Here is a 24,464-nt window from a genome sequence, read left to right as displayed (position 1 = left end):
TCTCTGGGCGGGCTAACCACTTGAGCTAAAACGTCCTTTAACTCCCCTCTCAGGCCGTGGTAAAACAGCATTGTTTGTTTGTCGTCCGGCCAATCAGTTTCCACAACCAGTCTGTTGAAGGTGGCAATGTAAGTTAGCAGATCCTGGTTGTCTTGACGCAAAGACAAAAGCTCATTGACCAATGCCTGACCTTGGCAGCGCCAGGCAAACTGCTTCTCCATATCCATTTGGAATCTTTGGAAGTCTCTCAAGATGGGATCCTCCCGACTGACCAGCGGTACCGACCAGTCAGCAGCATGCCACTAAGATATGAAAGTACAAAGACCCCTTTGGACTGGTCGTTTGGAAAGGCTCCTGGCCTGCATAGGAAGTGTAGACGGCACTGATTCATAAAAACCACATACCTTTTTGGATCTCTAGCGAATCGTTTGGGGGGTGCCAAAGGTACAGCTCATGGGAGGACCACCTGAACTGGGTTGCTTGATGCAGTGGGTACCATTGACCCCACTCTCGGTAGCAGCGTTTGCCCTGCCTGTGACTGGAGCAACTGTCTGGTGAGATCATCAGTGCAGTCCTTTGCTACAATCAGTTCCCTTCGTAAGGCATTGGTTTCCTGTCTAGCCGAATGTACCTCGGCCCTGAGTTCCCCCAAAAGCTGAGCTAGCTGATCCGTTTCTGAGGTTTCCATGGTGCCCAGGTAGAGAATTTGTGTAAGGCTTTGCGTTCTGTCACGCTCACCTGGTCTCCATGGGGCGTGCTTGTGTGCGAAGGATGATGTCTGCACTGGTGTTGTTCTGCTTAATGAGGGCCTGCTTGCGTCTTCCCTTCTGCCTTGCCTCAGGAGATGTTCGTCTGCAAGTTGAAACAAGATATTAGCCAACTGTGTGGAGCTGGTTTTGGTTTTCACCTCCTTCCGTGTTATCCTTCTCTTTCCCTGGCTCACTTTGTCTATTATATGGGTGAGCTCTCCGTCCTGCACACTCTCTGGCAGGGGCGCAGTTACTCTGTAGTTCCAGGATCGAGTTACTTCACTGATCCAATGGAGGTTGCTGAAGTGGATGGACCGGAGTAAGCAGGTAAGTCTCTATTCCAATAACTCCTTGAAATAGCTGCCTTACGTCCTTGCATGCAAGATATCTAATGTTCGTTTTTTCGTCTTTCAGATGCGGCACAAAGTGGTGTTCGGATTATGGATGACTCTCCTGACAATGATGTGCAGGATTTTTACCACTAAGTAGAGCGCTGTGCGAGATGCGCTAATAGTTTGCTTTATTTTAGCCTTCTTGTTGTGTGCGACTAACCTGCTTTGTCTTTTCTGTTCGGCAGGTGCAGCGCTTTTCCAGGAAGAAGATGGAAGGTCTGACTGACGGTGTCGAGGTGCGGCGCGATGCAGTTTAATGCAAAGCGTGTTCAGTTTTCAAGGTGCATTTTAAATAGCCATGCAAGTAGTTCCAGGAAAATAGTCCCCTTCATCGTATCCTGTCTCTCTGGTGAAGTAGTCCCAAGCCACACCCTGTACTGAATGGCTCAGCGTCTCATAGCCAAATAAATGGACCATGTATTTAACACTTGCCATGAGCCTGGCGCCAGCGGTGCCAGGACTGAGCCCAGGTGAGCCTAGCTGGGGCCTGCGAAGTCCCAAAGGAAGCCAGAATCTGAGCTAGGCTCGCGGGTTTCAGGGTTTTAGGGGCATGCACCATGACAGCCATCTGTATGAACGAGAAAATATCGAGACTGGGTACCACAAAGGAAATTCACCAATCACGGTCTGAAAAGATTCACAGATCTTTTAATACCGTACATTTTAAAAAGGTACACAGATTGCTATCTGGCTTCCAATACCCCGCAATGTGTACCCGCCCAACAAAGAGAGGTGAGAGAGTGCTGGACAATAAAACATCTAAACATTTGTGCTTTTATACAATTTTGAGTAATATTGTCCAGCCCCTTTTCACGTTAATAATCTGTGGTCTAGAGTTCGTGCCTAGTTCACATACGGTTCACACAATATTTTACAAATGTATTTCCACAGAGGTACAATGACAATGTATGTTCTCAAATCCTACAGCAAGCACCCTTTCTGATTCCATTTCAATTGGTTTCCGCCTGTGTCCACGCTCGAGGTTTGCTTTACATTGTCCCCGGTGTGTATTCACGGATGAGTCTTGTGAGCGTAGACAATACTTGGACAACAGTTCATATGCAGTGCAAGGCCTTGTTACCTAGTCTAAACACTCGGCTCTTGGACAGTCTAAACAGTAACAGAACTCAAAGGTCAGGAGGCTTGGTTGCAAGTTGAAAACACAGTCCACCATTTTAGAACAGAGAACACACGAGTAGAAATCAAAATGGCGGATGAATCTTAAAATGGCGGCAAAGTCAATCCAAAATTGGAACTTTGCAATGCGGTTTTCCTCATGGAGCGACCAGGTTTGGGCCAATATAAATATAAAGGAGGCACTATACAATTTCCGTTTAACATTCCTTCCACCATTAAAGACGCTTGGTCAGAGGCACTCTCCATCTTCCTTCCACCATGACAGACGCTTGGTCAGAGGCCCTCTCCATCTTCCTTCCACCATGACAGACGGTTGGTCAGACGCTTGGTCCGAGGCACTCTCCATCTTCCTTCCATCATGACAGACGCTTGATCAGAGGCACTCTCCATCTTCCTTCCACCATGACAGACGCTTGGTCAGAGGCACTCATCATCTTCCTTCCACCCTTCCACCATGACAGTCGCTTGGTCAGGGGCACTCTCCATCTTCCTTCCACCATGACAGACGGTTGGTCAGACGCTTGGTCAGAGGCACTCTCCATCTTCCTTCCATCATGACAGATGCTTGGTCAGAGGTACTCTCTATCTTCCTTCCACCATGACACACGCTTGGTCAGAGGCACTCTCTATCTTCCTTCCAATATGACAGATGCTTGGTCAGAGGCACTCTCCATCTTCCTTCCACCATGACAGATGCTTGGTCAGACGCTTGGTCAGAGGCACTCTCCATCTTCCTTCCATCATGACAGACGCTTGATCAGAGGCACTCTCCATCTTCCTTCCACCATGACAGACGCTTGATCAGAGGCACTCTCCATGCTCCTTCCACCATGACAGACCATTGGTCAGAGGCTCTCCATCTTCTGTTTTCAGGATAATCCCTAGAGAGCTGACATTGCTCTGTTTCAAAGGCCAATCTCTGAATGGGCCCGAAATCCTTGCAATGTTCACCTCTTTTTCTTATTCTTCCTTTGGCTGATTTCAAGTTCTAGGAGCACCTCCTTTTCCAAGGACATTTATGACTTGATCTGAACCCCTTTTCAAAGCCCCTTCCTAACAAGCAGGCCCCTCTCTGTCTGCTTGTTCCAGTGGGCAGATGTAGATCATGCCCACTGGAACAAGTCAGGGACATGAATTCCTACTAGCTAAACTCTCCCCTAACCCTAAAAATACCACCAACATATTAGTAATATACAGAGCACCTAACAAAACCAGCCACACAAACCTAGACATCTCATTACTGTTATACATCACATTAATCCTAAGACTAAATGTATCATCCTAGGGGACAGCAACCTAGGTTACAATGACCCCTTGGACACAGACGCCACCGCCTTTCACACAACCATGTCAGATATGAATTTCATCCAGTTGGTTAAAGAACCTACCCACTCCAAAAGCAAAACGCTGGATTGGATCCTATACCTTAACTCACAAGTCACCATAGAGTCTATCCTCCCGGTAGAATGGTCAGACCACTTTATCATTAGCTTTTCACTGATGTACTATAATATGGCCCTCACCACCCCCAACCACTAGACACCTTTGAAACTAGAAACATCAAAAAACTCACAGCAGATAACCTCTCCCCCATTCTGTGCGAGGCCCTTGCCAATGTTACCATCAACACAAACAACCATGACTATTTAGCAGATTGCTATTAACAATGCCTCACCAGCACCATCAATTCACTCGCCCCAGTCACCACCCAAACGCGGAAACCAGACAAGCAATCCTGCTTCTGGTTCGATGAAGAACTAGTCTCCCTCAGACGAAGCAAAAGATCGCTTGAGCACCTATACAGGAAAAATAACACCACAGAATCAGCAGAAGCATTCAAAATAGCCAAAACAATTATAAATCTGCCATAATCTCTCACAAAGCTAACGCTCTTAACACTTGCATAAGCAATGCTAATTCGCACAGTAAAGAACTGTTTACGATTCTCAGAGAGCTTGAGAACCCCGGCCAAGTGCCAGTACCCTACAATGCCAGAAAAACTTGGTGTACCACAATACAAGACGCTCTAGCCTCTAAAATCCTGCTACTACAAAAAAAAATTGACAGCAAAAAAACTCTCCTTGCCGATAAAACACATCCTAAAATAGTCCACAACCCACCCACTGCCGGCACCCCGTTTGAATTCACCCCAGTCACGAACAAAGAAGTACTAGATACAATAAGAAAACTCAAAGCTTCCAACTGTAAAGAAGACCAATTCCCATCCCACCTAGTCAAACTGTGCGCCCCTGTATTAGCACCAGTCATTACTGAATTTGTTAAAGCATCCTTTACCATAAACTCAGTCCCCACCAGTATAACAAAAGCATGGGTAACACCCCTCCTTAAAAAAAACGGACTCTGGACCCTTCAATCCCCACCGACTACAGGCCCATAACCACTGTCCCATTCTTATTGAAAATCATTGACAAAATAGCATACTCCCAAATTCAAAGCCACCTAGAACACCTCCAGCTATTAGGGGACCGACAGTCAGGATTCCGCCCCAACCATAGTACTGAAACAGCACTACTTGATTTGAAGAGCCAAATGGATGCCACTAGAGACGCAGGCAAACTCTGCCTGCTCATGCTCCTAGACCTGTCGGCAGCCTTCGACTTGGTCGACCATGACAAACCATGTGCCATCCTTAACAACAATTTCAACCTATCTAACCATGCCACAGATTGGATTCAATCCTTCCTTGCAGATAGAACCTCTAGAGCTGCCATTGGTAAAGAATCAGCAGATCCTATACCAGTCGATAGGAGTCCTTCAAGGTTCATGTCTCTCTCCTACCCTCTACAACGCCTACACCAAGCTGCTCTTCGCAGCTTTGGATGCTATGGGTGTCATCTATACAAATTTTGCAGATGAGACTCAGATCCTCATCCCCCTAACAGGCAATCACAAGCAAGATTCTCTGCTTATCAACAAAATCTATTCTCTCATTCAAAACTGGATGGCTAACAACAGCCTTTATCTTAATGATGACAAAACTGAGTTACTCATATTAGGATCAGCATCTAAAATCACCTCACTGCAGCCTGTTTACTCCTCGATCATCATTGATGGTACCACAATACCAGTACTCAAACAAGTTAAGACACTTGGGGTCTACCTAGACATGACACTATCTATGTCCAAGCAAGTAAACACACTAGCTTCCTCAACCTCCTACACAGTCAAACGTATCTCCCTCAGCCGCAAAATTCTGACACCAGAAAACTGTGTCACACTAGTAAGAGCGCTGATACTCTCTAAGCTCGATTATTGTAAAGTCCTTTTCCTAGGCACTTCCAGCACCAATCTCTCCAAACTCCAATTAATGCAGAACAAAGCCCTCTGAGCTGCATTAGGCATAAAAAAAATCTGATCACATTTCCACTATCAGGAGACAGAACCGCTGGCTCCCAATCAAAGCCAGAGTACTCTTCAAAACTCTCAGCATCACCCACAAATGCATCGCTAACAAAGCACCCAAATATCTCCTAAACACAGTTACTAAGAAAACCTACACCAGACCCCTCAGATCCAACAACAATGAAAAGCTTGAAATCCCACGGTACAAAAGAGAGAAAGCAGGGGGCAGTAGTTTCAAAGTACTCGCTCCTAAGCACTGGACTGCATTACCTCTCAATATCAAGAATGAAGAATCGTTCCCACAATTAAAAAAAGTACTCAAAACATGGTTATTCAACCAGTTCTAAGTCCCTCCCAAATAACTCTCATCCCAGACCAAACTCCTAATCTTCACTGTACATAAATGTTTATAATTGTATATAATTTGTAAATATGTTTAATTTGCAAATGCTCATCAACCGACCTAATGTCTTGTTTTTAATACCAACACTGTATCTTCATTATCTGTAACTACACCGTGATACCTGAGTCTGAGCGTATAATAAATGTAATAAATAAATAAATAAATATTAAAAAGACAGCGTCCGCTTCAACACTTCCAGTTTACCCATAGTAGTCCCCCTTTCCTACAATCCATTTCTGATGCCCCCCCCCACCTAGCCTGTCCTTCCCTCCAACCTCTTCCCATCAGGCATTCATGTTTATATTTCCAGAACTGTCGAGTTTATGCTCCTTCAGTGAAAACCTAACACCCTGACATGTCACGGTTACGCACTCCATCTTGGATGGAGCAATCGGGAAATGGCCGGTGAGTGAGCGGGGAGGAGTTAAGCATGTGTAGTTACAGAACTAACCACTTGGGGGCGTTCTATCTTAGCCAGGGCTCCATATCCATCACTTGTAATCCTCTCCCATTCTTACTCTAAATGTCCATACTGTACCCATGATAGCCCCCCCAACCCTAATTCACTTCAGCTTTTCTGATGACATCTATATATTCGAATAAACTTTAACTCCACTTTGGGTTTCCCTCCTTTGCCCAGTGAGCTATTCTTTTTCCTCCATGCCATTACTGAAGTCTGTTCAACTGACTCACCACCTCATGCTGACCAAACCTTCACCACACTTCCTTCTCCAGCACTTTCAACTGGGGGAGTGTACCATTCATTGATGTGCTATTGTTCCTCATATACCTCTGATGTTCAAATGTTCCTTCTGAAAGTTACTAGCATCTCTCATCCCTCTTCTGCTCCGATGAAGTTTTTGACTCTATACCCACTGCCCAACACAAACCTCTTTGTCACCCTGGTGTATGGGCAGTTTCCAGACCACCCGCTTCTTCCTGCATACCACAGGAATTTGTATTAAACACCCTTTCTTGTACACTTGATGTACTAACCAAAGAACTTCTCACTTCCTTGCAAACTGGAGTCTTGTACCAAAGCCTCTAAAACGTCTCCAGGACTATGTGCTAACTTGCTGTCCCTTTCCAAACTTCACCTTGAAATGTTTCAGGCTCAATCTTCCCCACACTGACCACCCTCCCCACTTTCCCCCCAAAAAATCTACTACAGGCTGTATGGGTCCAACTTCTCTCAATCTCCTCTCACTCATACCACTCTTGTAGCCCCTCCTTTGTTCACTCTCCTCTCTTGAACCTCATCAATTATGTGAAAGTCTCTTGGGCCATACTGAGCCCTCCTCATTGAACTGCTCATTCACCCCACCCTTCACTCATAAGTTCTGTTTCCAGGTCTTTACCCACATCATAGCCCCTTTCGTCTACCTCCTCAGGTTCATAAGTAGCCTCTTCCTGCTCATTGCCCTCAAACCTGGCTCCCTTCAACTGACCAGCACTTCTAGAACCCACCCTATGCAATTCTACTTCCTTAGCTCCTCCATCAGATAATGCAAGTTGCAAATTGTCAATCTCAAGTCCCCCCTCCTCTCTCAAACTAGTGCTCTCATCGTCATCCTAAGCCTGGATGGGTGCAGATGTGTAATTCTTCCCAATGTTCTTGTCCAGTCTCATTTCACCCTGATCCTTGTACACCATGAATTCCATAGCGGTCATTCGTACCACCTTCTCTGAGTGTCCCACTCTTGAAATGTCTCTCTGTCTCTCTGTCCCCTCCTTCTCCTATTATTTCTCACTTTACCCAAGTCGGTTCTATGAACCCTCTGCCGAGCACTTGGCTGTACTTCTTTTTCATTCTCTATAGCAAACATAACAGACCGTCTGCCTCAGAGTTTCCTACCACTCCGAATTAACCTGTGAACCCTCTCTCAGCAAATGTGTATTTGTTTTAACTCACAACACCCCTCTTTTTTCTGTTCTGTCCTCTGGCCCCCCTCCCATTTAAAATAGTAGCTGCCCTTCAGCTGGGAAAGCAAGCAGGCTAAGACCGGCGCCACCAGCAAATATCCAAAGCGGCCCTGTGAGCTGCCACCTCTTCTGCTCATCCTCAACCACAGCATCCATGTCTGCAGACCCATCTTCTCTCCTTTTTTATCACAGCCCTCAAATAAGTTGGATTACTACCTTTATCTCCTCAGACACTTCGTTTCTCTTTTCAGCTCTCACCCCTAAAGCTCTTGCCTCAAACAACTAACTTTCTAACCTGCCATAAAATACCCTCACGCTCAACCTCCTTATAAACGGAACTCGCCCTAATCAAATTTATGACATTGCCATACCCACAAGCGAGATACCACTCTCTATAAATAAAACATCTCACCCTCACTATACCTCTAATCCCCAATGATCAAAATCTTTGTTTTGTAATTTAATTCATCAATGTACAAACTGTAAAAAAAAAACGGAATGGCAGACCAGCGCTGCTGTTGCTCCTTATCTTTATTTTTTGCACTCTCTCCCTTTGAACAGTGAAGGAGACCTGACTGGTCTGGGCTCCCTCTCAGAGCCTTACGGATCTTGGGCCTACAACTGCAACAACACTAGACACTGTGCTGAATCCAGTGGAGTCATCACTAATTCCCCTGCTGTGACTTCCTCCCATGTGGCCAGGGGAAGGCAGCCGTTACCTGATCCTGACCCTAGAGGTGGTATTATGAGGGAGGAACACATGGGAGGGGACAACTACTGGGGGAAAGGGATGACTTCAATGGATAGACCCGGTATTCTCCCCTATCCCCTAAGGAAAACCCTACTTCTAATGACATACTGTCAATCTAGTCAAAACTCTATGTAGACATCAAACATTCACAACACTCATAAACATCTTCTGTTTCTGACATTTCTTTATGTGGGGATCTTGAACTTCATTAGAGTTGATACAAAACAAGCCAAGCCCAAAGACTAACGTGCAGACTGGTTGCTCTGTTGAAACTAAAGGACCTTTAAAAATGGCATCTGTGATATCTAGCACAGGAGAGGACCAGGCAGGAGATAACCCACAGAGAGAAGACGGGCAAATCCGTGTGGCGGTTAACGAACGTGAATCACACATAGCGGCTTGGGATGAAGGAGGAAGCGGTGCAGCAGATATACCGAGTGGACCGTGGGAGTACTGAGAGACACAGAAGTGCTCCTGGATGTACGGTCGTACCAGGAAACAGCATTCTCCGATTCAGATCACAGAGGGACGCAGAGCTGCAGGAAACACTGGGGAGACTTCCGCTTCATGCCAGAAGCCAACCCAGGGAGGAAGCTTCACTGCAGAGGCGCACCATAAGTCTGAGATGACACAAACAATCAGTGAGTAGGCTCAAAGCCATTGGTGATCCTGGGATGTACCGACTGTTGGTCAAGATTTCCCTTTGGTGCAATTTTTCCTACATTTGTGGACCCCCCAAAAGTTTTGCTTTTGTTTGGCTCACCTAACCGGACTTTTTCCAGTCGAGCACAGCCTTCAGCTGCACTCCTCTCGGCTTTCGCTCATTTGTTATGGGGAAACTGACACGTCCTTCAGGCTGTCAGTACTGGGAAACTATGTTTCCCTTAGGCTTCGACTATGTTGCCAGTTCTTAGGAACTTGTTATCTATGTGCCAAGTACCTTACAGTAAAGCGCATAGGGGTCCTTTTACTTTAGGGCCCTAGCCACCCTCTAAGGATTTTTTAGTGTTTGTACAAGTGTGCCTAGGACAAACTGGTGGCATCAATTTACTTTAAAAGTATTTTTACTTCATTTTTAGGGATCATACCGTGTTTACCGCATTTGTCCCACGACTGTGGCCAGTGCCAAAAATGGCCGTTTCACAAAGTCTTTTGTTCTGTTCTTTGACCATCCTGTACCTTTGCCTTCCCCCAGGTCGAGCTGATCTGAGGATTCCTTATTTGGGCATGCAGCCTCCCGTGAAAACCGCATCTTTCGTGGGCTCCTGCATGTCACATGTGCTAGTGCCCAGGAAGGGGGTTGGCACTGTCTGGTCCTAATCCACACTACTGGTGCCAGCATGTCTGTTAGGCCTCAATGACTGGAACCACCGTGGGCCATGACTGGCCTACTCCTAGTGTGCATGCACGAGAGCACATCTTCCATTGGCTATCAGAGATTTGAGTGCGGAAGGAATCTTGGATGAGAGAAACGACCCTGCATCCATTCCAGCTCGATCAACTGAAGTTCACACTGAACTACAGAAGGAGCCAAGTATCCTTAATGAAAGAGCAGACTCAAGGAATTGCCGGGTACGTGCTAGGAAGGTTTGGCACCCTGACCCCACTGTTGTCCCATTGGATCCCTGCTTTTGCATCGTACCAAGGAGGCCTGCAAGGGTGCTTCACCCCTTTGGAGTATTGGGAACAACTACTCTCAGCACCTCCTGCTTACCCACACAAACAGCCCCTTCGTAAGTGTTCCTGGGCCATCCAGTGAATTGTCCAACTTGAACCCAGGGTATCACACAGGAATGCTGCCGTCCTGAGTTGAGACTTGAGACTTTGGGAATTGCTTACTTGTGGTCCTGGGCCCTCTCCCACCAAAAGCGCTTTGTTTTCCACAATCACTCCTAACCCTTGCATGTTCCCTTTAATTAATCTGCTCCACACCTTCCCACTTTCCCTCATTTGTTTTTCCTTGCAATCAATACTCATGTGCTCATGGTCTTCCAAAAGCCTCAGTTCGCGGTCTCTCCACAAGAGGGGGCCTCCCCTTCATGGCCCCACCCGGCTCTGGCGAGCAGTTGGGTAATCGCAAAGCCGGGACCCACAAAACCTTCTCCGCATCGTACACATTTTTTTTGGGGGACTGCTCAGCCGTAGGTGGGCTGCCTTTCCGGGGAAGCCCTGTATCTCGCCGCAGGTATGGGGGCATCGAGGAATATCACATGGGATGGGTCCCTAAATGAAGGCACCCATTCCCCAACACGCCATACAAAAAGGACCAAATAATGTACACACCGCACTAGGGAATGAGACCAAGAGATGGATTGCAAGTGAACAGGTTTAAATAAAATAAGTGTGCACGCAGAGAACTCTGCTGCCTGGAGAGCTCTCTGCCAAACATTACACGGGCAGCACATTATAAGGAGCAGAGGGGCATGGTCCCAGTGGACTGTGGCCTGGTGGGGTGGGGCTTGAGGGAGCACAGGCAGGTTAGTGGAGATGGATGTGTTCTTGAGCTGAGGCCTGCTCTGGTCTCACACAGTGCAGTGAGCTCATCTTCCCCCTGGGTGATACTGAATGTTGCAACAATGAATGGCTGGACTTCCGTGAGAACTGGGCATGTGCGGAGCTGGTAGGAGGTGGGGGTGACCTGGGATGTCCATGCGAGGTACTGGGCAGGGGAGAGACAGGTTTTTAGAGATCATTTTCTGGCCTAGTAAAAGATGGCGTCTAGTGTATCGCAAAATGGAGTCTCTGAGCTTCAATAGGACTTGGTTATGTGTTTGTCTCTGTTAGTGGTTAGTGGGTAATTAGTACAAGTTACGCACTGGAGAGGGAGGGGGCGTCTCCCTGTTTAGCATATGTGAGATTAATTTAGTGCGGGAATGGTAAGGGGGGCAGAAGAGACCACCTCTCCCCCAACAGTATTTTGTTCACGATGATCCCTGAATGATGTAAGGGACTTTTTATGTCATTCCACAATCATATCCGGGCTAAATAGCTTGGAAGATACTGATGTATCATCTCTAGATACTGTATTGTCAATGATGTATGTTCTGTTAGTACTATGTTTCTGAAAAACTGATTTATGTATTAAAACATCTGGTAAAAACCTAAATTCATGTTCTATAATTACAAAAAATGCCATTTGGCCACATGTATTAGTATCATTTGGAGTGTGTACACTACGTTGGGTCACCTTGATTGTTTGTGTTTGTTCAAGACATCTTGCAGTAAGACACAGACAACAGACACAGACAACAGATTCTGAATGAACAACAAAAGTTTAACTTAAATGTCATAATAGAAAACCGTTCTATGTGAAAAAAGTCATTATTAAGGTCTCATGAGAAAAAGACCGATTTTTATTGGCCATTTTTCTTTTACTCGTACATCATGAGACCTTAATAATTAAGTATTTTCACATAGAACTGCCTCTTTTTTTTACAATTTGGAGGGTTCCCCCCGAGCACCCCTTTGTGACTTCCATCCCCCCACTTTCCTGCACTATTACCTCCAAATACTGTTTTTGCCCCCACAACTTGCCTCTCTCAGACCCCAACCCACCCCATTCAAGACTCCCCTAATCCAAAATACATATGTACACACAACACACACATCAACACACACGCACCCACACACTCACACGTTCTGCTCGTCCTGTGCTTTTGGGTATCGCTGAGCCTGCCAGCCGCTGCGCACACTCGTGTGCAGCAGGGGCGTGACAGTTTTATTTAGAAAGACGGTCACGGAGTGGCCTTTCTAAATCGATTTTTTGGGGAAACGATCTTTATAAAAAGATCTTTTCATTTAGGACTGGAAAACCGGCTATCTTGACCAATCCTATGGTGGGATTTCCCTACCAAACTAAAACTAAGGAAAGTCAAAGTCCAAAAGTTCAATTTAGGAATCTGTCCAAAACCTATACTTGCCCTCACAACTAATCTCTACAGTGGCCCTCATTATGGGGTTGTCGGTAAAACCCTCCAGTAGGTGGCGGGTTACCGGCTACCCCATAACACTTTTACTGCCGCCTGGATTCCCGGTGCTACCAGAATATCAGAAGCAGCAGCGGCACAGTAAATCTACATTCCCATGGTGTCTCATAGGTCTCCTTGAGAATGGGGACACTGAAGCACCGGAACCATTGTTAACGGTGCCAGTGCTTCAGAAAAAAGTATGCTGGTGAGGGCCTGAACTCCCGGCAGGTCAGGCATGCTGGGGATTCTGTGCCCCTACCATCATTCTCATAGTTTGGCGGTCCGGAAAGGGTGCCAGCACGTTGCTACCGGCACCTTTATTTCCGGACCGCCAAACTTGTAATGAAGCCCATGTGTAGGGATGTCAGCAACCAACAAAACAGTGTTCAACACAGTTCAGAGCTCTGTCCCTCTCACATCTTTTTTTCAGCTCCCTTCCCCAAGTATAAAACAGTTCAAATGCATGTCTCAGGGTTGCCTTAAGTTCAGAAATAAGGTTAACCAATGCTCAGGGTTCCCTCCCCAAGTTCCAAAACTGAGTTCCAACCACAAAAGCACATTAAAGCTCAGGGTTGCCTTCGCCAAGATTTGCTTCCAATATAAAAAAGTATTTTCCAGATTTCTTATAGGTCCAAGCCACATTTGTGGCCCCTGGATGTGGTTGGTTTTGGTATAACAACATCATTTGGCAGAAAGTTGTAGTTCAAACATGTATTAGAGTTTATCTCCCAAGTTCCATTCACTCTGGAGCCCAAAGTATTATTGGTTCACTTGTGTTAAATTCCCCTGTGTCTGTTTAAAGTTCACTTGTAAGTTCAAATGGAAATTGTGCTTGTAAAGTTCACCTGGAAGTTGCATTCACAAGAAAGGATTTGGTACGTTTGTTTTTGTGCCTGAATTTCATAAGTGTTAGAGATCTTCATTCAGCTCGCACTGGTGTTATGTTGCACTGTATAATGCTTTCAATAGCGTGCTCAGCATTTAGAGATGTTCTTAGTAATTAACAAGGGTTTCATTTATTGCATCTTGATGTTATAAGTCTCTGTATGGTGCTTTTATAAAGTGCCCAGCACTCGAAGACCTTTGTTACAATTAACAACAGTGTCATTTGTTTAGTGTCCTTGTTATAACTTTGTGAATGTTACCTTTGGAACGTATACAGCACTTTCGATAACGTGTCTCTCATGCATGCGACCACTCTTATACATAGTAATCCTCTGCAGAACTTCAAACACTTGCACACCAGGTTTCCTTTTGCATAGAAACTCACTGGTTTCGTCTTGCAACGCTTCTGCACTGCAGACTTCTCATCCTTTGGTCCTCAGGTTGAGGACTCCTTCTGCCCCCCAGGCACTCCTGGGTCGCCCTTCAGGTTACAGGAGAATGAGCACTGCGAAAGAAAACACGATAATGGGCAGCCTCCAGGGATGGCTCCCCATTGAATGTTCACTCGGTCCCACAAAGCGCCAGCACCCGGGCTGTATTCCTGTGAACTGTTAACGTGCTTCATACACACAGCTGACTGCTGCGTTATCTGGCCTCTCCACTGCTGCTCCCTCAATGCCACGGCTTCCCCTGCTTCACCGTCTCCTGCTCCGCTTCCTCCTGCAACTAGATTGGGCCTTTTAGACACCTGCAGCCCCTTAACAGTCTGCAGTTGCTGTTATGCAATTAGCCTTGCCTGACCATCATTAAGGGGACACGCCCGACAATACTACTCGCAGCAGGCCTTCTCCTCATCCCAGTACCAGAGTGGTGAAAGTACTTAGTCCTCATTGCTCCTAGTTGCCTCTTCTTCATCCCAGTACTTCTAAAAGTCATATATGAGCAAGTCAGGAGAGTTGAGTAAAAATACCCCATAAAGGCGGGGGAAAGGTTGGGTTGATCAGTCATAGAAAAAGGGAGATACCATTATCTCCTAAAGGCATCCCACTCCCAGTCCTTACAGACCTCCTTACAGCAAAGAGCTGGAGGTAATTCAGGCAACCCACCGACATAAAACAGCCTGTACTATGGTCATTGGCATTACCAGTGCCGGTAATACTGCCAATCCCCCCATGGAGTCCTATGGACTCCCCGGAATGGGGATTTGCCGACCATTGCTGGCATCTGTAATCTGCCGGGAATTACCAGCAGATCAGGCATTGTTAACAGTGTTACTGTTTGGCGATATCCTGGCACATTTACCTGCAGGACACCACCAAATTTGTAACGAGGCTCATAGGGCCTCATTACACGGTAGGCAGTAAGGGTTTACCGGTACCGGTATTTTACCGGTACCCGTAAATCCTTACCGCCTTACTACGAGGTCCCTTTGCGGGTTGGAGAATTTAACACCTGCTTTTTGCAGGCGTTAAAAATCCAACAGAGGGGGACCAGGGTGCTAATTACGGTACCGCAATTTGCAGTATCGTAATTAGCGCCTTCTCCATTCCCATTATGCCCTATGGGGCAAAAATGGGAATGAGGAAGGGCAATGGAGGAAGGAGGAATTACCGCCCCGCCAACCTTGGAATAGGGCGGTAATTCCCCTTTCCTCCAAGGCGGTACCGGTAAATTACCGGCAAGAACCATGGCGCTAATAGCGCCATGGTTTACCGCCTACCGTGTAATGAGGCCCATAGTCTCTTAGCTTGGCTAGAAGTTATCTTTGAATTCTCAAGTGGAGTTCCGGTGACCTTGGGATCTCTCCTGTATGGATGTGGACTCAATTTATGCTCTGGAGTTACTTTCTTGTTGATACTCAGCAGCTGCTATGGGATCAAGTTCCGCTTGGCTATCTTCCCCAAAGCTGGACTCTTTACTTGTAATCATCCTTTTTCCCTTCTCTGGTCCTAAGCATCATGCTCATCAAAACCAACTGTAGTTTCTTGTAACTTGTGTTCCATGAGTTTCCGTTGTGACCCTTTCTTCTATATGACTGTACACATGGTGAATTTGAATGGGAGGCATAACCTATCGTGACCAGATGAGCACCTGATCTCCCCCTTCGAGGGACACTTCTCAAAGCCCTCTGCTCTCCTTGTTGTTGTCTATTTGCTTCTGGCATGTACTGCCCTTTATTGTTCTCAACCCTCAGCCGTGACTCTTTTTCTTCGATAGTGAACCTCACCTCACCTTCCTTTTCCATAGCATCTCAGCCAGAGTCACTCCTGTGGTCGTATGTGGAGTCATTGGGCAGGCAATCGGGAATGATGTGAGTGCCTTCTGATGCACAGTGGAGACTCAGTCTGGGGGCAGAAAATTGCAGTGGTATTAGCCTGGCATCAGGAGCATGTGATAAAAAGAAACCCACAACATTTTTGAGGTCCAGGAACCATACCTTTTCCTCAGCCTCGTCTTCATCTTACATACTGCTTGGAAACCTGCTTGAGCTAGTTGAACTATCTGCTGTATAAGGTCCGGATGAATGGCCAACGGATAGTCGCCAAGCATTACAACATCAGGGCTAGCTGATAACTTGGCTCTCACCTTCGATAGGCCTTGGCGGAACATCTGCACATTCGCCATGCAGTTCCTGTGTTCACCTAAGAATTCCAAAACTCTCCTGTATGCAGTTGCGGCAGCACATTATGCATGCGTTCATGTTAAGCTGTGGATTGGGCTATGTCCTCCAGGGACATAGTTATGATAATCGATGGTCAGGTCAACAGTCTCAGATGTTTTGCCGTTCCCTCATCTAAAGCCTGGTTGAGGTGCTGCTTAGCAGGTAGATGACGGGACCGATTGTCCGCTGGATTTACAGCACCTGCCTGAAACTGGAGCAAAAATCTGTGATCCTGGAGTTGGAGGAACCATCTCTCACGCCTAATGGGAGGTTGTGGTGCAGAACCATGCATGATTGATAATAGTTGCTTGTGGTTAGTGATTATTGTAACTGGGTGCCTACAGATTTAAAGATGGAAGAGACGACAGCCCCAGTGTACTGACAGAGCTTCCCACTCTACCTGCAGAGTGTTTCAGAGCGCGGCATGGGAGGGGAACAGGGGAGAACAAAACAGCAATCTTACTAGGCCCAGTGACAATGAGAACGCGCAACTGCATGGGAGAGGGGGAGGGGAAAAGTGCATGGAAGAGGGGAGAAGTGGAAAGTGCGAAGCAGAGGAGAAACAGATAAATAACAATAAATAAATAATAAAGGCAACAAACAGTGCTAGTGCAGCCAGCCAGCAATGTGCAAGTGCTAGGTTTAAGGCAGCAGACCTGGTAGGTCTGATAAGTGCAGGAAGAAAAAGGGGAGGGCTGTATGGGTACAGATACAGACCCCAGTGCAAGGGGTGGCCCGGAGGCAGTGCGGGAGAATGGCAGGGTGAGCAGGTACATGGGCCCAGAGGACAGAGGGTGGCCAGGTGCACGGTGCCAAGAGAAAACAGATCAGCAGGGGAGAGGGGGAGCCAAGGCAGAAGAAAAGAGGAAGGTCTTGAGGTGCTTTCGGAACCAGAGATGGTTCTCCTCAAGTTTTACAGTGGCAGGGAGGCTGTTCCAGAGGGAGGCGCCAGCTAAAGGCAGAGATCTCTTTGAAAAACGACTGACCCTGAGGGAGTTGGAGGTAGAGGAGCTAAGAGCTCGAGAGGGGAGGTATTTGCAGAGGGATAGCTGAAGGTATTTTGGACCCAGTGTTAAAAAGCATGTTTAACATTTCTTCAGGTAAGTTTATTCCATCTTTCTTGTTACTGTTCCACATGAAAGACACATAGGACATTACCTGTGACAACACCGGCTCCCATCACCCAGGGCCAGCCAGCTGTAACCACCTCCACACAGAATACTCACTCAGAATATTCCATCATCCACACATAAACATTCCACCTGACATCTCAAGCTACCTCACCTCAGACAGGCACAATACAACACACCTCCCTCCTTTACTAAACCATACATGCACAGAACAAGTCACATACCAGAACAACACAACTACCACCTTCCAAGATATACGCACACGTAACACTCAACTGGCAGACAGACACTTCCACGGCCAAACCCAACCATCAAAACATCACACCCTGACAAACTACATTCCATGTACTAATAACAAAATATTGTCATCCATCTGCCTGTTCCTGCCACAAACAAGCAACTGGGCTCTCACCCCAGGACCTGGCCAACCCTGAAGCTGGGCTACTTCGCCTACATTCCTAAACCACCACAAAACTGCTTCACCTCCTATCACCTGCCCCCGCAACAACGCGGGTGTCCAGGCTGCCACCCTGGAACTCCAGCAGGCCTCTAGATTGCCACTCTAGAGAGCTGAGACCTCAAAGCCTCCAAAAAGACAACCACAACCTCACTCCAATAGGGATTTACAAAGTGGAAACACAAAACATAACTGAGACCACAAACACCCATGGACTCAACGCCACACGCATTACACCAGACGAGGTTGTACAAACCTTCCAAACCCATTGCGAGCAGTGGCCACGCACTCCCAATGCCAACATCAATGACTGGTAAAAACTCAGCGATATTATTGCAAGGAATGGCATCCTCACACAAGTCGAACTGTTGAACCCATAGATAAAACAAAATCCACAATAGATGCCACAAATAACATAGAAAACAATTTACTCATCACATCAGGACATACCGCACTCAATACCGACGGGTAATTACCAGGCGTCCCCAGCTACCCCTTTACCACCAGCTACCTACTGTCCAATGTGATGAGAAGGATAAAAAAAACCTAGAGGAGGCGCTACCTCCCTCACAGAAAAACCTCATCGCTGTTCAACCTTTACCGGAATCAGGTAACCCCTATAACCAGACCAATCCCCTCACATGAAATTGGAAAATCCTAACATCCTTAATTGAAAGAGTCGAGGCGCTACCTCACTCTAGAACAATCGCATGGGTGTTCAACTTTTCCCACGACAGGTAACTACCCAAACCAAACCAAAACAATGTAAGGAAAACTATATACACCACTGACATTACCCAAACAATTCAAACCATGCATTTCACACTGCAACACTTCCATGCTGAATGTGAGTTCACCCAATACCCAACACTCACTGACTCTCTCCAACCTAAATAACACCGTAGATCCCTTACTGCTATGTATCAAAATCAACATGATTAAATTGTTCAAAAAAGTACCAAACTCTGGTATCATGCATTTTTATGAAATTCTCTGAAAACAAAAAGGGCAAATTTCTAGAAAGTTATTTGAAATATTTATTATTTAGACAAAGAAAATCCTGATGAGCATAAAGGTTGTAATAACAAAGAAGTATAACAGAAATTGTTAAAACACTCACAGTTGTAATTCACAATTTTGTTTAAAGAACAGAAAACAATCAATTATTCTTTTTATGAGAAACAGAAAAAAATATTTTTTAAAATAGGTTCTTCTTTGTTGTAAAGTCACAAAGAAGAAATAAAAAAGGAATGGAGTACTAGTGGAGAGAAGATATATAGACGGTTCTTAAGGTAAAAAGTTCTTCCTTCTCTACACAGAACAACCGTATCCTCTCAAACTCTAACTCCAATATTCCTAATGACAGGTCTGCCTACGTGTAGGTGTCAAAAAAAATTTTCAAGAAAAATCAAGGTTGACATCATCACAACAATGTTTCGGCTGAAATGCCGCCTGTCTGGCCATAGTTTCTTTACATAGTTGAAAGTTGCCTTCCTCAGGGCGAAAGAACCTCACAACAGTTTAACCCTGTGGGGAAGCAGACATGAAAGAAAATGGAATTAAATTTAAAAGCATAATGGGAGTGAACTCCAAAATTTGAGTAAAGTTGCCCTTGTTGTTTAAAAGAGAATAAATTAGGAAATCAATTACCTCAATTTTGTAGGCTGTGGAAAAGTTAGAAATACAGGCGTGAAAACGGGCTCAGGGGCCCACAACAGTAATGCCTGAAGAGCGGAACCAACAGGGCCCTTGGTGTAACTGCATCGGGTCAGGTTGGAAAAAACAACAACTGAAAGGGAAGGGGGAACTTATCAGAATAAAAGTGAAGAAAAGTACAAATAGAGGTTATCCAAATGGGGAGAGGAGTATAGAGGTATGTACTCACATGTGGATTAAATCCTGTAACTAGATAGCATGCACAGTTGAAAGGTGCAGTCTGCGGAGTATATAGTGCGGAGAGCACATGCGTCGGGTAGGCTAGTGTGGTCCCATATCACTGGCATAAAAGGTGTACAGCCTCTGAAAAATAGAAAATGATGAAAAAGTGTTAGAGGGATGGACAGATATATACTGTAAACACTAAACTGTGTTTAAGAAAGAACCCACGAGAAATCGTGTTAGAAGAATGGACGGATATATGCAGTAAACACTAAACTGTGTTAAGGAAAGAACCCACGAGAAAATCGCGTCTTACCTATAACGACTTGACCAAAGTATAATGCAGATGTACGAGGGGAACAGCCTTTCTTGAAAACCTCTCGCAACACTCTGCAAAGCGAGCACGAATGTTCATATAGCCTAAAGAGGGCAGGAGGCCTAACTCGCCATTTCATTGGGCCTGAAAATAAGATGTGTGGATAGGCTGAGAGCTGCCCCACCTGCATGTCACTCACTTGGGTGGATACAAAAGGGCACCATAACAGCGGCCTCTGTAACGTCAACTAAGAGAAGCTGCCGCGCCGGAAAGCAGACAGAAGCCTGCGGAGAAGCGTCCGGCTGGGGAGCAGAACACATGCTGCTGGAAGGAGGCAGCCGCCCGCAAGGCAAAACCCAGGTGTGGGATGGAAGCCAAAACATGTTAAATTGGACTGAAATCCTCATTAAGTCCATTAATGTGAGTGGATAAACGATGGATCCATCGAGCCTCCTTCTGTAGGAGGCAGTGGGTTATGTTGGGCGTATTTTTGACCACATCCAGAATCCACCATAATATGTCATTAGCAGAGTGCTGTAGCTCAATGTAGTGACTTACTAGGGGTGCGGTAAGTGTTTTACACCTGATTCTAGATCGATGTTCTGATATTCTAATATGTACCGGTCGTGAAGTTTGACCAACATACCGAAGGCCACACGGGCATTGGATGCAGTATACCACATGTGCGGTTTTGCAGTTTGTCATAGTGGTAAATGTCCATGTTTTTGGCCCAATTTTGAACTCCTTCATTTTCCTGGTGAATTGACAGACAGAGCAAGATCCACAAGGGAAATGCCCTGTGGTGGTCCTCAGGTCCCACAGTCCTATTCTAGGGGCGGCTTTCTTAAGGGAAGAGTGCACAAGTTTGTCACGAATATTGCTGCCCCTCTTGAAAGCAAAGCGGGGAGGAGGTGTGTCTGGCAGATTTATTTTGACAATGGGCCAGTATTTCGAGATGAGTTTTTTAATCTCGAAGGTCTGAGGCCCATGGGTCAATACACATGTCATCTGTGAATTGTTCTTATCCAGTACTGAATTGGAATTTTGTTTGGGCGTTAGCAAATTGTCACGGTCAGTAAACCGAGCCCTTTTGTACGCTTGTGTGATCAATCGTTTAGGATAACCTCTGTCTCTAAGGCGACTGCTAAGCTTATCTGCTTGTTCATAATAATCAAATAACTCGGAACAGTTTCGCCGGATCCGGAGAAACTGGCCATAGGGTAGATTATCCCTAATATGTCGAGGGTGATTGCTGGAGTAATGTAGGAGAGTATTACGAGCTGTGGTTTTACGGAAAAGCGAACACTTCAATTTTCCAAAATCATCTTTAATTATTAAGTCTAGAAAAGGGATCTGAATATTGCTAGACTCCATGGTGAACTTGATATTATGATCAACGTTATTCAACCATTCAAAGAAGAGTATTAGCTCGGCTTTGGTACCTGTCCAAATAAATATGATGTCATCGATATATCTCTTCCATTTGGTTATAGAATAGCGGAAGGGATTGGTGGAAGATAGAATGTGACGAGTTTCAAATTTGAACATAAGGAGAATCGCTAGGCTCGGCGCAAAAGCAGCCCCCATAGCCGTACCTTTTACTTGTAAGAAAAACTGGCCATTAAATTCAAAATAATTTTTGTTGAGAGCTATGGCCATAAGTTCCAAGATGAAGTTATGTGGAACGCGATCCTGAGAATCATATTCCAGGAGAACTTCTCGCATGCATTCTATCGCTTGATCTTGTGGGATGCTAGTATAGAGGGATTGGATATCCATTGTCACCAGTAATTGAGTAGTGTTGTCAAATTCAAGATTTTCAAAGATAGTAATAGTGTCAGTCGTATCTCTGAGGTATGTCTCAGTTTTTACGCTAATAGGTTTCAGAAATACGTCAATAAATTTGCAAAGTGGTTCTAAAATTGAACCACAGCCTGACACTATTGGTCTTCCGGGTGGGTTTTCCTGATTTTTATGTATCTTAGGTAAAGAATACATAGTCGGAATACGACTTTGACTGGTAATGAGAAATTTAGATTCTTTTTCCGTAATCCATTTGCGATCTAAAGCAAATTGTACTACGCTTTCAATTTCTGTGCGAATGTCTCGGGTGGGATCCTTCCTAAGTTTCTTATAGCTGACATCATCTTGTAATAGCGTGTCCATCATGTTGATATATTGAGCCTTAGACATAACTACAATTCCACCTCCTTTGTCTGCAGGTTTTATGACAATGGAGGGGTTGTTAGATAGTTCAGTGAGAGCAGAGTTTTCTAATTTAGAGAGATTATGTCTAAGAGATTTCTGTTTTGAATTACTTTTGAGTTTGTCTAAATCTCGAAGGACACATTTTTCAAAGGTCAAAATTTCTCTTGTGACTTCATTGTCTTGGGGCTTGAAGGTTGAAGGGGCTCGTAAGCCAGTGTCTAGTTCCTGCTCATTTCCTCCATGTTCATTAAAGAAAACTTTGAGGCGCACTGTTCTAAGGAACCGGCGAACCTCAAGTTCTGTTTCAAACCAATCCGTTTTTTGTGAGGGCACAAATGAAAGCCCTTTCGAGAGAACTTTAATCTGAGGAGATGTAAGATCAATTTTAGCAAGATTAAAAATTGGTATGTCGCTTTGTTCAACTACCTGTTCAGACGACGCCGTCCGCGAAATTGGCTCGATGGATCCATCGTTTATCCACTCACATTAATGGACTTAATGAGGATTTCAGTCCAATTTAACATGTTTTGGCTTCCATCCCACACCTGGGTTTTGCCTTGCGGGCGGCTGCCTCCTTCCAGCAGCATGTGTTCTGCTCCCCAGCCGGACGCTTCTCCGCAGGCTTCTGTCTGCTTTCCGGCGCGGCAGCTTCTCTTAGTTGACATTACAGAGGCCGCTGTTATGGCGCCCTTTTGTATCCACCCAAGTGAGTGACATGCAGGTGGGGCAGCTCTCAGCCTATCCACACATCTTATTTTCAGGCCCAATGAAATGGCGAGTTAGGCCTCCTGCCCTCTTTAGGCTATATGAACATTCGTGCTCGCTTTGCAGAGTGTTGCGAGAGGTTTTCAAGAAAGGCTGTTCCCCTCGTACATCTGCATTATACTTTGGTCAAGTCGTTATAGGTAAGACGCGATTTTCTCGTGGGTTCTTTCCTTAACACAGTTTAGTGTTTACTGCATATATCCGTCCATTCTTCTAACACGATTTCTCGTGGGTTCTTTCTTAAACACAGTTTAGTGTTTACAGTATATATCTGTCCATCCCTCTAACACTTTTTCATCATTTTCTATTTTTCAGAGGCTGTACACCTTTTATGCCAGTGATATGGGACCACACTAGCCTACCCGACGCATGTGCTCTCCGCACTATATACTCCGCAGACTGCACCTTTCAACTGTGCATGCTATCTAGTTACAGGATTTAATCCACATGTGAGTACATACCTCTATACTCCTCTCCCCATTTGGATAACCTCTATTTGTACTTTTCTTCACTTTTATTCTGATAAGTTCCCCCTTCCCTTTCAGTTGTTGTTTTTTCCAACCTGACCCGATGCAGTTACACCAAGGGCCCTGTTGGTTCCGCTCTTCAGGCATTACTGTTGTGGGCCCCTGAGCCCGTTTTCACGCCTGTATTTCTAACTTTTCCACAGCCTACAAAATTGAGGTAATTGATTTCCTAATTTATTCTCTTTTAAACAACAAGGGCAACTTTACTCAAATTTTGGAGTTCACTCCCATTATGCTTTTAAATTTAATTCCATTTTCTTTCATGTCTGCTTCCCCACAGGGTTAAACTGTTGTGAGGTTCTTTCGCCCTGAGGAAGGCAACTTTCAACTATGTAAAGAAACTATGGCCAGACAGGCGGCATTTCAGCCGAAACGTTGTTGTGATGATGTCAACCTTGATTTTTCTTGAAAATTTTTTTTGACACCTACACGTAGGCAGACCTGTCATTAGGAATATTGGAGTTAGAGTTTGAGAGGATACGGTTGTTCTGTGTAGAGAAGGAAGAACTTTTTACCTTAAGAACCGTCTATATATCTTCTCTCCACTAGTACTCCATTCCTTTTTTATTTCTTCTTTGTGACTTTACAACAAAGAAGAACCTATTTTAAAAAATATTTTTTTCTGTTTCTCATAAAAAGAATAATTGATTGTTTTCTGTTCTTTAAACAAAATTGTGAATTACAACTGTGAGTGTTTTAACAATTTCTGTTATACTTCTTTGTTATTACAACCTTTATGCTCATCAGGATTTTCTTTGTCTAAATAATAAATATTTCAAATAACTTTCTAGAAATTTGCCCTTTTTGTTTTCAGAGAATTTCATAAAAATGCATGATACCAGAGTTTGGTACTTTTTTGAACAATTTAATCATGTTGATTTTGATACATAGCAGTAAGGGATCTGTAGGGGAGGACTGGCCGCGAGGCCCTCCTCACCTGCAGCCTTCTC

At 45.2% G+C, this 24,464-nt stretch overlaps 1 long non-coding RNA gene across 1 annotated transcript; it reads left to right on the top strand.

Moving 5' to 3' along the window:
- Nucleotides 1-23,308: 23,308 nt before the first annotated feature.
- On the top strand, nt 23,309-24,258 carry LOC138579510 (uncharacterized). Its single transcript, XR_011304030.1, has 3 exons — nt 23,309-23,436; nt 23,533-23,671; nt 23,795-24,258. It is a non-coding gene; the product is annotated as an uncharacterized lncRNA (long non-coding RNA).
- Nucleotides 24,259-24,464: the final 206 nt, after the last annotated feature.

This window comes from Ambystoma mexicanum, chromosome 3p (genome assembly GCF_040938575.1).
Source record: "Ambystoma mexicanum isolate Mex_15411 chromosome 3p, UKY_AmexF1_1, whole genome shotgun sequence".
NCBI classification, from domain to species: domain Eukaryota; kingdom Metazoa; phylum Chordata; class Amphibia; order Caudata; family Ambystomatidae; genus Ambystoma; species Ambystoma mexicanum.
The sequence above is the reverse complement of the archived record's forward strand: the minus strand, read 5'-3'. Positions and strand labels throughout refer to the sequence as shown.